The sequence below is a fragment of the Convolutriloba macropyga genome, chromosome 4, assembly GCF_964194025.1.
Source record: "Convolutriloba macropyga chromosome 4, txConMacr16.3, whole genome shotgun sequence".
In the NCBI taxonomy this organism is placed as follows: Eukaryota; Metazoa; Xenacoelomorpha; order Acoela; family Convolutidae; genus Convolutriloba; species Convolutriloba macropyga.
In genome coordinates this window covers 49,438,333-49,451,851 of record NC_134471.1, presented here as the reverse complement: position 1 = coordinate 49,451,851, position 13,519 = coordinate 49,438,333, and the positions used below count along the sequence as shown (strand labels likewise).

Genomic DNA, 13,519 nt, shown 5'->3' with positions numbered 1-13,519 from the left:
TGTTCACTTGTGCAATTATATCGAAAGGCGTGCCAATATTAAGCAGGTGTTTTATTTTTTCCCGTATTTGTAAACCAATGCGTGTGGCACGCTGTTTATTGAAAACTGTAAAACATCAAACTTAAGTGTTACGTAGCACCTTTACATTGAATTGAAAGCTGAGAAATTGTTCGAATTGACCGTGGTTTAATTTTTTTTCACGTTTTCAAATTTAAACTTTTGAAAAGTGCGTTTTCTTCGTTTGCTGTGACTAAAGAGAAATCATATGGTATCAAAAATGTTTCCGTGGTTTCGTTTTGTTTTCACGTTCTCGATGTTCAGTTGAATTTAAGGAAAATATGTTTTTAAGGGTTTCATATGTGTCGTGCGTAAGATAATTTGCAAACTAAGCATCTATGAAACTTCATGTTCATGAATTCCATACTTTGTAGTTTGATAATCAATAAACGAGATATCTTGTTGTGCATATCCAATGAGACCTCTGATTAATTTTTTAATGTGGTTTAAAGGGTTCTGGATCAGAATCTGAATGAAAAAATAACTTTTGTTTTTGTAGCCATTTGTTCCATTCATGGTGTTAGTGTTTTTTTGTGCTCCAGGGAGGCACTTGACATACCTTCTAGATTTTTTCCTTGTGTTTGCAATTGTTGATTATCAAACGCCTTCTGATATTCTCGGCAGAAAAAAGCTTCCTAATGATTTTTAACTTCTTGCGGTAAATGTGAATACCTGTGTTTTTCAGTGTCTGTAGAGATGTTTTTATCATGACAATTCAATTTATGTTAATCATTTATCATTAATCATTAGAAATTCAATTAATGTGTCCGATAGTGATTGAAATAAAGTATCATAATTGAGAGAAGTATAATTTTCCGTGATGGGATCAAAAATAAGAGAGATTGTGCCCTTTGTTGATTGTTAATCGTAATTTTCTTTTAAATATGAAAGAACACCTGTACGAGCGTTTTGTGCCGCCTTTTCTGGCAGAGGCAGAAGAGGCTGTTGCTAAAAATTTAAATAGGGATCATTGAGTTGAAGGGCTTCGCTGCGGAGTAAGTTTAACTTTTTCCACATTTTGAAAGTTCAAAAGCTTTTCTGTTTTTTGTGAAACAATTGTTTTGTGAATAGATCGTTGAGTTTTGTTGAATAATTGTCCGATGTAGATAATTTTTGGCCATTGAGGTTGCTCATTTTAGTTAAAATGTTTGTGTTCTATTTGGATTTAGTTGTTTGGTAGGATTGTGCTTCCTGTTTTTATATATATGTGTATTAAAGAGTACAAAGTTAGTAAATTCTAGCTCTAAATTTCCCTAGAGGAAAAAAAGTGTGTTTTATTTGAGTTCATTCACGGTGAGAGTTTGTTAACTCACTGGTCGCCTCAGTTAAGGCAGATCCATAGAGGGCTCTATTTACGGCTTTAAATCATAAAGAGTTAGGGCGACTTTGTTATGCGCGTGAAGTAGGCTTACCTAGTTCTCTCAGACTAACTGACTCTGTAAAACAATGATGGTAAACTTAAATGCTTACGGTGGTAATATAATACAGCATCGAAGTCAATAGTATACACATCGTGCAACTATCTATTAGACTGACTGTGGCCAGTTGTGTTTCTGCTATATAAAAAGGAATGGAGTTTTCTCAGTCTCTGATTGGCTGGAGGCGTATATTCAGTTTTTCATCTGCTACGCTTTTATGTTCTCACACTACGTAATTTTGAAAGCACGACCCCCATATAGCGATCATTTCTGTTTTCACATATCGACTTTCGATCGGGCAATTCAGCCTTGGATATCATAACCTTTTTGAATGTCGTTCATTTTTATGAAACTAAAGACAGATTGATATAATAATTCTGATCCAGATAATTTGTTCGTTTGTGATTAATACATTTAAAAATACTTTTACAACAAATTGCCGCTCAACTTAAATATGTACGGGCTGTTCCCCTTTTGTACCCGCGTTGTTTAAAACACTTCTCTCTCTTCTATCCTAAACTTTCGAGCTGTCAGAAGTGCGATAATATGTTAAATTGCAAAAAAACACAACAAGATAGAAAATTAGCTGTCTTGATATTTTTACGGTAGTTTTCTAGCTTTTGATCAGTTTGGAGAAAATAAGCATTCATAAAGCAAAATTGATACGGCCTTAATTTTGTTTTACGATGATTAATTCTTCAGTTATGCTTCAAGTCATCAGAAGCTAGAAAACTGCCGTGAAAAACATCTTTTTTTTTTGCTTGCTTTCGGTTAAATTTTGTTCACTTGCGCAAAACTTGGCTGTTGAAATCGTATTTCCTCATCTTTCATTTCTTTTTTCATCAAGTGTTCAATTCACAAATATCGAAATCTGATTGGCTATAATTCGGAAGATGATAATGTATCCGAAAGGTGAATGACGAAATGATCAACTTACTTATTTTGCCTTTTTTGTCTTACCTGGTCAGCGTAATATCTAACTATTTCATATCTTCGAGTTAAAAGAGAGGCAAAATTACATAATCAATAGTCTTATTCAATACTCCGCTTAAATTGAGGCAGTTTTTGTAGTTATTTTGATAGGAATTTGGATCAATAGCGGACTTATTCATCTTCAATTATAACTATCTTACCAATATCGGAAAATCAATGATTGTTTTACTTTGAAATTAATTTCTGCGCATTGAATCAATAATGTTTAGAATTCATAGTGCCGTGTTTTGACTTCGTTTTTGGATGAAAAATTCATCAACATTAGGAGCCAGTGCCTCTATCAAATAGAGTGGACCACTGGATACATATAAAAACACTAGTCGATGGGGGATGTTAATCTTGCAAGAATTTCCTGCAAGATCTTGCAAGATTAACCACTTTTTGGAAGCTTTTCTATGCGTACTTGAACCCTAGGTGTGGTTCGATGCGCTGAGAGTCAAGGCAAATTTTTTTATGTTAATCTTGCAAAATCTTTCAAGAGGATGTTAATCTTGAAAGAATCTTACAAAAACTTATAAGATTAACATCCTCTTGTATGATTAGCATCGTGTCTGGACTAGGGAAGGGCTTTACAGAGCGACAAAGAAACAATTACAATAAATGATATCAAAGGAAAGATTGTACTTATATGCGATATCCTATCAAACAATAGATTATAGTAAATTATACCGTAATAAAACTTTATAATTGTTCCGACCCCACTTGTGGGGGAAGGAACTATATACTCAAATGGGTTTTTTTTTGTTCAGTGAATTTTGGCCGATCGATATATTCGTCGTAGAGAAATGTGAGTGGTATCATTAAAAAGCTGGTCCAGCGTAGAATTCAAAAGTAAAAAGATTTTTTTGAATTTCGTTTTTTTCGAGGAGTTATCGAGGATTGAAGTTTTGTGTGAACAATGGGATCTTTAGCATGATTGTTCACTTTCAGTACAATTTTCTTCAAACTAAGATCTTTTTTACGAAAACATTAATTCAAATTTCTATAAAAAGAATAAATTTTGAGTTCGTAAAAGTTGAATGCAAGGCGATAGAAAGACTAGTTCTGGTCTCATAGGGAAGTTCACTATCAAAAAAAAAATCGAACTCTAATTGAGAGCCCTTTTTTTAATAAAACTTTTCTCTTTTTTGCTTTTTTAAGTCACCTAGAGACAAGTCACATTTTATATCGACGTTCTATTAATGACAAAACTCCTTTATAGTCGAATGAAGCGCAATGAACAAAAAACGTCGTTTTCAAGGAATTGCTCATGTTTTTTTTTGGCTTCGATTCTGAGTTTTCGTAATTTTGAATGAAATTTTGAATTTCTTTTTGAAGTTTTACTATTTTTTTTGGAGTCCTATGGTAGGGATTCATTGACTAACAGTGCAATATGTTCCATAATGAGCATTAAGTGAACATGTCTATTTCATTGAGGGGGCGGCTAATGGCTGTTAAGACTTAAAAAATAATTTTTCGAATTTTTTTTTGAATATTAAAGAATCATAATCTTATTATAGTGAATTGTAAGTCAGTCCAGGGGTGAGAGCACCCTCTTCCTTCCTATGAGCTCCGATGAAAGATTGAGTTTACTGGCTGTTAAGGGTTTAAAAATAATTTTTCGAAACTTTTTTGAAATTCAACCATTCCTAATTTTTTTTCGTGAATACTCTTGGTCATTGTTGGTTCTAACAGAATCCATTTCCGTTCTACTATAGCCAAAATTAATCTGGTTAGCGGTTTTATCTTCTACCTATTAGTTTTAAAACATCAATGCCACGAGAATTCATATTTTTTTTGGGTACTTTATTTTGTTTTTCGATCCTTTTGAAATCTTATCACATCATCTTACTGCTGAGAGTCCCTATTGGTTTAGGGAAGAAGTTCAACGGATCATAAATAAAGTTTTCAGGGAAGAGCTTATGATTTGAGTTGCTTCGACATTTTCTTCAGGCACTTTTCTACTGAATTTGTGGTTTTTGCCTCTCTCTGTTGTTGTTTTCATAGTCATTAACTTGTTGTAAGGTCTTATTGATGAAATACGATTGGCAAAAAAACTTATTGTCCCCTCGAGGCATCATTTATTGTATATACTGGCTTCCGTTGAAGGCTAATGAATTTAATGGCGTTGATAAAACGTGTTTTCCCGCAATTTTCGTGCGTCTAATGTATTTGTTTATATTTGTTGATTTTTTGAAATTATATTGATAAAAAAGGTTTTCCCATTGCTCCTGAAAAATTAATTTAAAATTGAAGAGTGTTTAGTGAAAAGTTCATTTTTTTAATGCCTTCGACCCTTTTGTCGCTCAATTTTTTTTCCTGAATTCGCTGTTTTTGTTCTTTAGGTAGCCGTAAATTGCTCACAGATCTCATAGGCTTGTAATTGAGGACTGAATGAATGATGTTGCTCGAAACATTCAGTATATAGCGAATAGGTTCCTTTCGTCAAATTTAACTTCTATTCATCAATCAGATGTCCCATCGAATTTCGTGTATTTCAAGAAATAACATATATATTGATATTATGTGCCACTGTTGTTTCGTTTTTCTAAACGTTTATTGAATGGCCATTTTTTGCGTTTCTTTTTCTCTTCCTTCAGAACAATCGCGTAATAACAGATCCCAATGGTTTTTAAATGTGGCCCAAGTAAACTTATTTAATCTTTCAGTATAAATCCTTCAACTGAAACAGCAGAAATAACAACTGAATTAAAAATACATATTCAGATGATAGCTATTGATTTTAATGGTAGCAAAGGTTTGTGTTTTCGCAAATCGTTTGTAATTTTTTGAGTTTCTCTTTAGTTTGTTTCTATGGCATAGTCTGACCACAGACGGGTGCTTTTGGTTTTGTAATGACTTTTTAGTAATTTATCAAGGATTTTTTTTATTAAAAACCAATGTTTAAGATTTTTGAATTTTCTTGGTGCAAAAAATGTTGATTAATTTTTAAGTTTCGCCTCACTGTTCGTTCTTTATGTCGGCTTGTTACCTAGTCTCGTTAAGAAAACTTTTCATCTGCTGTATAGTTAGTAAAAGGTAAACTTGTGTAGTTAAGGTTTTATCTGACTGCATTTTGACGTTGTTACCAGGTGCTTTTAAATTTAGATATTCATTTTTTGCCGCCAAAATTTTGTTGGTGCTATTTTTTTTCTAGTCTCTTCAATGTCAGGTCACGTTGGTGCTGTAATGAAGCATGGCATTAGTAATTCAATTAGTAGATAGAATGTGTAACGATTGTTTTAAACTCAAACATCTATTTTTGTTATCTCTTGATTTGGTTGACATTTTAGTCAAAAATGTAGATGAGCTCGGGTCGGAACATCATGTGCGAACGCACATTAACGAGCCGCCTTGTTGGTATTATACTTTACAATGCTTTTGTGTCGAATTTCCACAAATTAGCGCAATAGCAGTTGAATTCTATTGGAAGCGGCGCTGGCTGGTAATGAATTAACTGTTTTTATTTTGAATTTACAACAAATGGTTCTTGCTTTATAAATCACATGAAAATCAATGAGAATGATGTATCGTTACAATATACCAGTGCAAGTAATATTATCTGTGCAAGTGTTTTTGGTCCCAAAACATAAACTTTCATTGCCACATAACAAAATTTAAATAAAAATTACGGGTCTTTCACATTATAGCTCCCCAGTTTTTTGGTCGTCCATCGCAGAGCACCAGCAATTACCGTTTATATACCACATTGGGGATTTAATTTCGTGGCAGGGGACATAATAGGAAACCCCATTTTTAGGGTACCTAATAGGAAACGCACAAAAACTGATTGTTAGCTAATAATCGATTATTTGATAACTGACTAGTAATTCAATACCATCGGTTTTTCTCTGTCTGCTTTTGTTAGTTGTTTTTGTTAGCGTTATTGTTATAGACTCGTCTAAGCACTAAATTGCAGAGATTATTCTAAGCACTAAGTTGTTACTTTACCGATTAAAGATCGTTATCTGCTAGCCAGGCTTTCCAAAAAGTTGCAATAATTGCATTTATTTTAAATCAGAGAGCACACTTGCCTCATGATCATTTGAATTCTCAAAATTAGAATTGTGCAGCATTTATTTAGGCAAAATTGAATTCTATAATTATTCCAATTTTGTTCAATTTTGTTCACAACAGAAAAATTTCCAATCAAACGTGTAATTTGTCTAGAAAATACGCAGCAAACAATATAAGAAAAAGGAATCAGGTCATAATACTTAATATATTTACACAATAAAATTCGGTCAAGTTTCCAAAACTTTAACGAAACAAAAGAATTATTGCTTACATTCTGTGTATATAATGCCAACTAAACCATTTATCATCCTTTATCACAAAAATACCTGTCGAATCAGTTGATAAGTTTATCAGATTTATGGAAAACTAAAATATGGTTTATTGTCCCCACATTAAAAAAAATTATAAAGGGAAATTAAGGCTAGCACCACTATTTTTTAGTACCGACGCAATTTTATTTTCTTTTTATATCCATCCCACAGAAAAATTGTGTTTCTGCGAGAAAATGCGACACGTTCTCACCCAAATTCTCAGCTATATCCATCAAACTTTAGGGCAATTTAATTCATTTTTCTGTTCATTTCTGGATTTTTTGACAAATTGAGAAATAAAAAGTGGGCAAAAGTTTTGTATGTGTTATATGGTTAATTGTTCATAAATTGTTAAGAAAGAACTAACAAAATTTACTAAATTGATTCAAATCGAAATCTAAAAAAGATATGTGCTTTAACCAGGGATATATTCTTATCCTAACCAAGCATTCCGTTTTGCGAACACAAAGTTTGAGAAAATTCTGATAAAAAATTTCGAGATGTTTTCTATTTTGGTCGAATTTTCAGCCACAAATAGTTCGTTTTTGTTGAAATTTGATTTGCGTTCAATCAGTAAAAAACAAAAAATATGAATGTTATTAGCAGCGTCATATGCTAAATCGGCTATTCTCAATGTTTTTTTTTGTGTCCAAATTCCTCAAATTAGCACAATAGCACTCGGATTTTATAGGTATGGGCGATTTTGAAATTAAAACAATGGGCGCTTGCTTTATAATTGACATGATATTCATGCGATCCATAAACATTGAGAATGACGCGAATGATTTATTGCATTAACCGAAGGTCTTAGTTCTTAATTTTTTAACACAATATAACTTAGCAAAGTTTGCAAAACTTTACCGATGCAAAAAACTTTTTGCTTACAGCTTGTGTATCTAATGTGAAATGAGCCATTTTTCATGTTCGGATTTCATTTTTTATCAAAACCAACTGACAAATCTGTTGAGCACTTATCAGTTTTTTTAAGAAATTTCCAAATATTTTATTTTCCCGCCATTAAAAATCTGTACAAAGGAATTATATGGTAATGCCCTTATTCCTTTAAACATATGCTTTTTTTTTTACTTTTTCAGGGAATCAGAGAGAAAAATTGTGATTGCGCTGAGAAAATGAGATAACTTTGCTGCCGTTTCTCAGCTAATTCCAGCAAGTTTAAGGCAACTTTGTTCAATTTTCTGTTCATCTTGCAAAGTATTTGGCAAATTGAGAAACAGCAAACAGGAAATAGTTTAATATCTGTTATAAATGATTAAGTGTTCAAAAAATGTTGAGACAAAAATAACGAAATTTACTAAACTATACTATATATCCAAAGCCGAAAAAATATGTGCTCTTAGACATAACTTGTCTAGCTGAAAAACTGACCGGACAGCAAAAAAAGACGTGATGGTTATATCTTAGTAAATTTTTTTGTTTTGCTGACATAAGGTTTGACAGACAAAAATAAAATTTTTTGAGATTTTTAAATTTGATCAAATAATTTTCAACAAAAAGTCTGTTTCAGTCGATTTTTTTGCGTTCAATCAGTGAGAAAACCTAAACATGAATTGCTATCAGCAGAGTCATATACTAAATCAGCTATTGTAAAGCCTCTATTCGTACAGTTTTTTGAGCTTGGATTTCGAGCGTCTTCTTTTTAAAGGTGTGCTCAAACATTTTAAGTTTTTTAAAGTCAATAGAAGTCCAATCTGGTGCGTCAATTTGTTCAAATAGGTACCCTTCACTTTAACATCAAAACTTTTTGTTTTTCTGAACACCATGTGGTTTAAATTTTTTTTCTCCTTTTTCTAAAAACATGTTCGAACTTGTTATTCTCCAATTTACTGTTGCTTCGTCAAATTGTCAAAAGTTCTTTTGTTTTTTTAATGGTTTAAGTTCCAAAAAGAAAAAACTAAAAACTGAGCCGATTGAGTTCTTCCTATCTTTTTTTAAAAATATTTCGTTAAATAATTAGATTTTTTTTTCTGTTACAGCGCGAATTAGAATTTCAGAAATCTGTTGTCTTTAAAAAGTCTGAGACAATTTTTTTCAAACCTTCATTCAATTTATTGTAATTTCCCTCGTTTCATGTTCTCATACTTACTCTCTACGTATTAAATATTGTAAATGTTTGCTCTTATGTGTTGTTCTGGGGCGCACAGTTTGCCAAAATGTAGTTTTCAAAATCTGGTGACAATTTTGCGGCTCCAAAAAGTTTGTTGAGGTTTAATTGTTTTTTTCAAAAAAGAAATCTGAACTTTTAACCCAATAGCACAGAAAAGCAAGACTGCTAGGAGTTTCTGGTTGACATCATTTGTGTCAAACAATTTATTTTCTATTTTTTTGAAATTTTCCGTTGAATCAGTTTGACTTTCACAAGCTTGTTTGACTTTCACATAACTTTCACATATTTTATTACCACTTTCCAAATTTTACGAATTTTTGAAGTCGGTGATGTGCAATAAGTTGGCAAGAATTACAAATTTTTACCTTTTATGTTAATTTTAGTTACAATCGAAATACGAACAGCATTTCCTTTAATCTATGCTGATCAAGCATGGCGAAGAAAAAAACTATCATCAAGGTTCCGTTTCTGGGCTTCTCAAAAGATCATTAGGAGAAACAATAAAAAAAATTCAATTTTCACAGAAACTTTTGCACCCAAACTTCAGCAACCAAAGTTGATATTTCAAAAGCCAAAATTGAGTTGTTTTATAATGAAATGTACTCCTGACTGAAAACATTGAAGACCTTTAGTTTGGTGTAGGGCACAATATTTTTGGCAATTTCGAAACAATGTATCATTGCATTTTTACTTCTGTTTCGTTTCAAATATCTTACTTTGTCTCAACTTGTGTACCTGATTAATTTAGTGAATTTTTCATTGCTTTCCATAAAACACGTTATATACTATAAAAAAAATGACTTGGCCATTAAAGTAGTAGTGACTTGGTCATTAAATAATTCAACAGCAAGTTTTAAGTGCTCCCCTGAAACGCAAAATATTGACAATATTCCTAGCATGTATTCTTTTAAACAACCGGACATCACTAGTGCTCTAAAATGGGAAGTTAATTTTTCGAACTTTTTTAAAATCGTAATTGGTCACGTCCGACTCTACTGAGAAAAAAATGCTCTTCTGTTTCGTTTCAAATATCTTACTTTGTCTCAACTTGTGTACCTGATTAATTTAGTGAATTTTTCATTGCTTTCCATAAAACACGTTATATACTATAAAAAAAAATGACTTGGTCATTAAAGTAGTAGTGACTTGGTCATTAAATAATTCAACAGCAAGTTTTAAGTGCTCCCCTGAAACGCAAAATATTGACAATATTCCTAGCATGTATTCTTTTAAACAACCGGACATCAGTAGTGCTCTAAAATGGGAAGTTAATTTTTCGAACTTTTTTAAAATCGTAATTGGTCACGTCCGACTCTACTGAGAAAAAAATGCTTTTGTAGTCAAACCAACCAGTCAGTTAGTTCGGTGAATTTTTCAGATCTTCCAGACAATAAATCAATTTTTTTCTGCGCGTTTTATTTATTGTCGAAAATACCTTTTTGTTAAAATTGTTTTTGCCGTTTTTCAGTTTTTACGTTACTGTTTTAATTTCTAAATTCGTTTCTTTTATTTTTTTGAATTGCTATAACCAGATGCTGTTTAGCGAACGGTAGCTTACCAAACCCTAGTTCAACACTTATGCCAAATTTGCAAACATTTGCAAATTTTTGTTCGATAATACAAAATTTGTAAAAACTTGCAAATTATCTCTTGAGACAAGGCCAATTTTACAAAATTTCGCAAAATTTTGTTAAATTTGCAAAAAATTGCAAATAATGGACTGAGTTGGTTCCGGTTGAGCTCTGCTTGATTTAGCAATGTGGGTTATTTTCCCAATCATTTCTAGGAGATTGCTTAATTCAATTGAAAAATGTTTAAAGTACGCCTTGTAAACGATATGTGTGGTAAAATCACCATACAAGGCCAACTACTAACGATAAGGGATACAAATATTCAGACCTGTTTGCAAGTGTTTTTAAAATTAATGCATTATATTTTACAAAATTTGCAATTTGTTTATAAATAATTTTAAATTTGACATTAAGTTTAAACTACGGAAGGGAACAAACTCTTTGCTTAACTGTCAATTTTATCTTCAATTGAAAAAGCTAGGACACACTACACGAAACCAATCTGCTTCATTGTACAGCAATGCTGCGTTTGTGAAGAGATACCACATGGTTTTGAATAGGCGAGTCTGGGTAAGTTTCTCGAAAAACAGGCAAAGGCGAAAACTTTGATTCTGTTGTTTTTTCCATTTTTTTTAAAATATCAAGTTAAATAAATGAAATATAGTAGTTTTTTTTTCAAATTTTTCAAAATCCTTTGGGAAGCAGGCAAATTCAAATACAATTAATCGTGATTTTGGAGTCAATCGAGGTGATTTATGATTTGTTAGATTCTTGAAAGTCAGTTTAAAATTCCATCATAGACCGGATGAACTGATGAAGAAAAACAAAATCGACCTTGACAAATTTCTAATGGTAAGGTAGTCACACCACCCTTTTGATAACAGTTTGCAATAGTTTAAATAAAGATTTCCTTCTTAAGCTGTACTTATTATCAAACATGTATTTTAAAGCATTTATCACATTCACAGAGGATGTCAAAAAATAGAAATGTGTTGGGGATGTTTGGGATTCTGCAATACCATTTTAGATTTGCCGATATGATGTATTGTTTGCTTTGAAGTAAAATGGTCAATTTAATTTCAGTGAACTGGTTTTCAGTTATCTTATTTTGCTACTGAATCTTAAACTAATGATTCATATAACGGTATAACTTAAAACAATAACGGTATAACTTCCTTCATATAACGCGATAACTTAAAACAATAACCCGCGAAATGCATGTTGGTCGGTTTCTGGCATTGATCAAATGAAAAGTTCTGATATTAAATCCCCGGGTCGAGGTTTGGGGGTGAATTTTTGTAAGAAATGCGGTTAAATGCGGTGAAAAAAAAACAAATTTCACCGCGTATTTCTTACATCTTTTGCGGTGAATGCGGTGAATCGCGGTGAATTATTTATTTTCACCGCGTTCTCAGTATTCTTAGAAAAAAGGATCGTACCAACACGCGTTCGAACCTCTGACCTCCTGCATGCCTTGACCTGCTTAGTCCACTGCGCCAACTGTCACTTAAAGTTTTGAATTTTCTTGTGAACTTAGATTAGATTAAGTAAACTTTGGAAATAATTACGGTGAATTTTTGTAAGAACTGCGGTGAATTTCGCGGTTAATTTTTGTAAGAAATGCCGTGAAATGTAGTGAATTATTTTTTTCACCGCATTCACCGATTGCACCGCATTTCTTACATTAATTTGCCACAAAAGTCGATGCGGTGAATTTTAGTAAGAAATGCGGTGAAATGTGGAGAAATAATTATTTTCACCGCATTCAGCGCAATCACCGCATTTCTTACAAAAATTTACCCAAAAACCTCGACCCGGGCCTGACTTGATCAAGCAAACCTACTTCATTTCTCATTTTAACGGAATAATATTATTTTATTAATCACTTCTTACGTGATAATTTTTCAAAGTATACTTTAGACTTTTTAGAGGGCTTTATTAAGGCGGCTTTAGATCAAAGTTTGAAAATTTTGCAAACCCATCGAGGCGCATATGATATCGAATTGTGTGTGGTTAATTAAAATAAAACTAACGAAATGATTAAATCTTGTTCTTTTTCAACAATTTAATACCAATTTAACAAAATTAAAGTTAATACCAATTTAACAAAATGAAAAGAGTGATTTAATAGTTGACGTATAGCTCATGTACTTTTCTTTATCCATTTCTTTTGGCCTTTTCATCTTCTATGACAAAAACACACTCTCTGATCAATCGTCTGTATTTTCAAGACAATGCGGATGTTATTCAATCTCCCCTTTATTTGGTGAGTCGATACGAAGCGAAAAAATTCGACTCAATGTGTCTTCTCTCTGTGCGTAAAATGTCCGGAGATGTCAATAAAATTATTTTTTCCGATCAACCAATGATTAGTACCAAGGTTTCGAGCAGCCAGGTTGAACAATCAAAATCAATTTATTCTTTCCGAAAAACGGATCTTCCCAAAATTGCTTAAAGGTTCAGTTTCTTTGATGCCTTAGCTGGAGATATAACTCACAAACTTCAAAACTTTTATGATGAAATCAACTTTTGCTGTATGGCCTTTATTCCTCTGAAAACTATACGACGCATGGAAGCTGCTTGTAACTATTTGACTCATTCTTTTCACGCAGAGGGTATTCTAGATACAGCTAAAACAGGTCAAAGAGACAATAACATAATTGAAAGACTTGAAAAGAATCTAGCTGATTCACTTGAACTAGATAAAACATTATTATCTAAATTACCCCGCAGGTTTAACTCTAAAAGAAGTTTTTCAACGTTAAGCGCTTTCATCGTGTTCCTGATCTGCCCACTTAGATTAGCTTCGCCGGAAACGGTATTTGTGGAACGCTTGAAATTGCCGATGCCTTCAATCAACATTTCGCATCTGTTTTCAAAGAAAAGACGAGCCCTCTTTTATTGCCACTTGCTTCCGCAGAAAAAGAAGTAAAGTCGAAGATTCTAAGTTGTCAGTCGGGTTCTGTGTCATACGATAAATTGCAGCCAATTTTTTTGAAAACCTTTTTGCTGCCATTGTCCCATTTGTTATTGACATATTTAACGAAA

At 32.5% G+C, this 13,519-nt stretch overlaps 1 protein-coding gene across 1 annotated transcript in view; it reads left to right on the top strand.

The window, feature by feature from the left end:
* Positions 1 to 2,414: 2,414 nt before the first annotated feature.
* Positions 2,415 to 13,519, top strand: part of LOC142337720 (calretinin-like) — a 106,029-nt gene continuing 94,924 nt past the window's right edge. The window contains exon 1 of the mRNA XM_075387181.1: positions 2,415 to 2,533. The gene's annotated coding sequence lies outside the window, so the exon portion shown is untranslated. The remainder of the gene's footprint in view (positions 2,534 to 13,519) is intronic.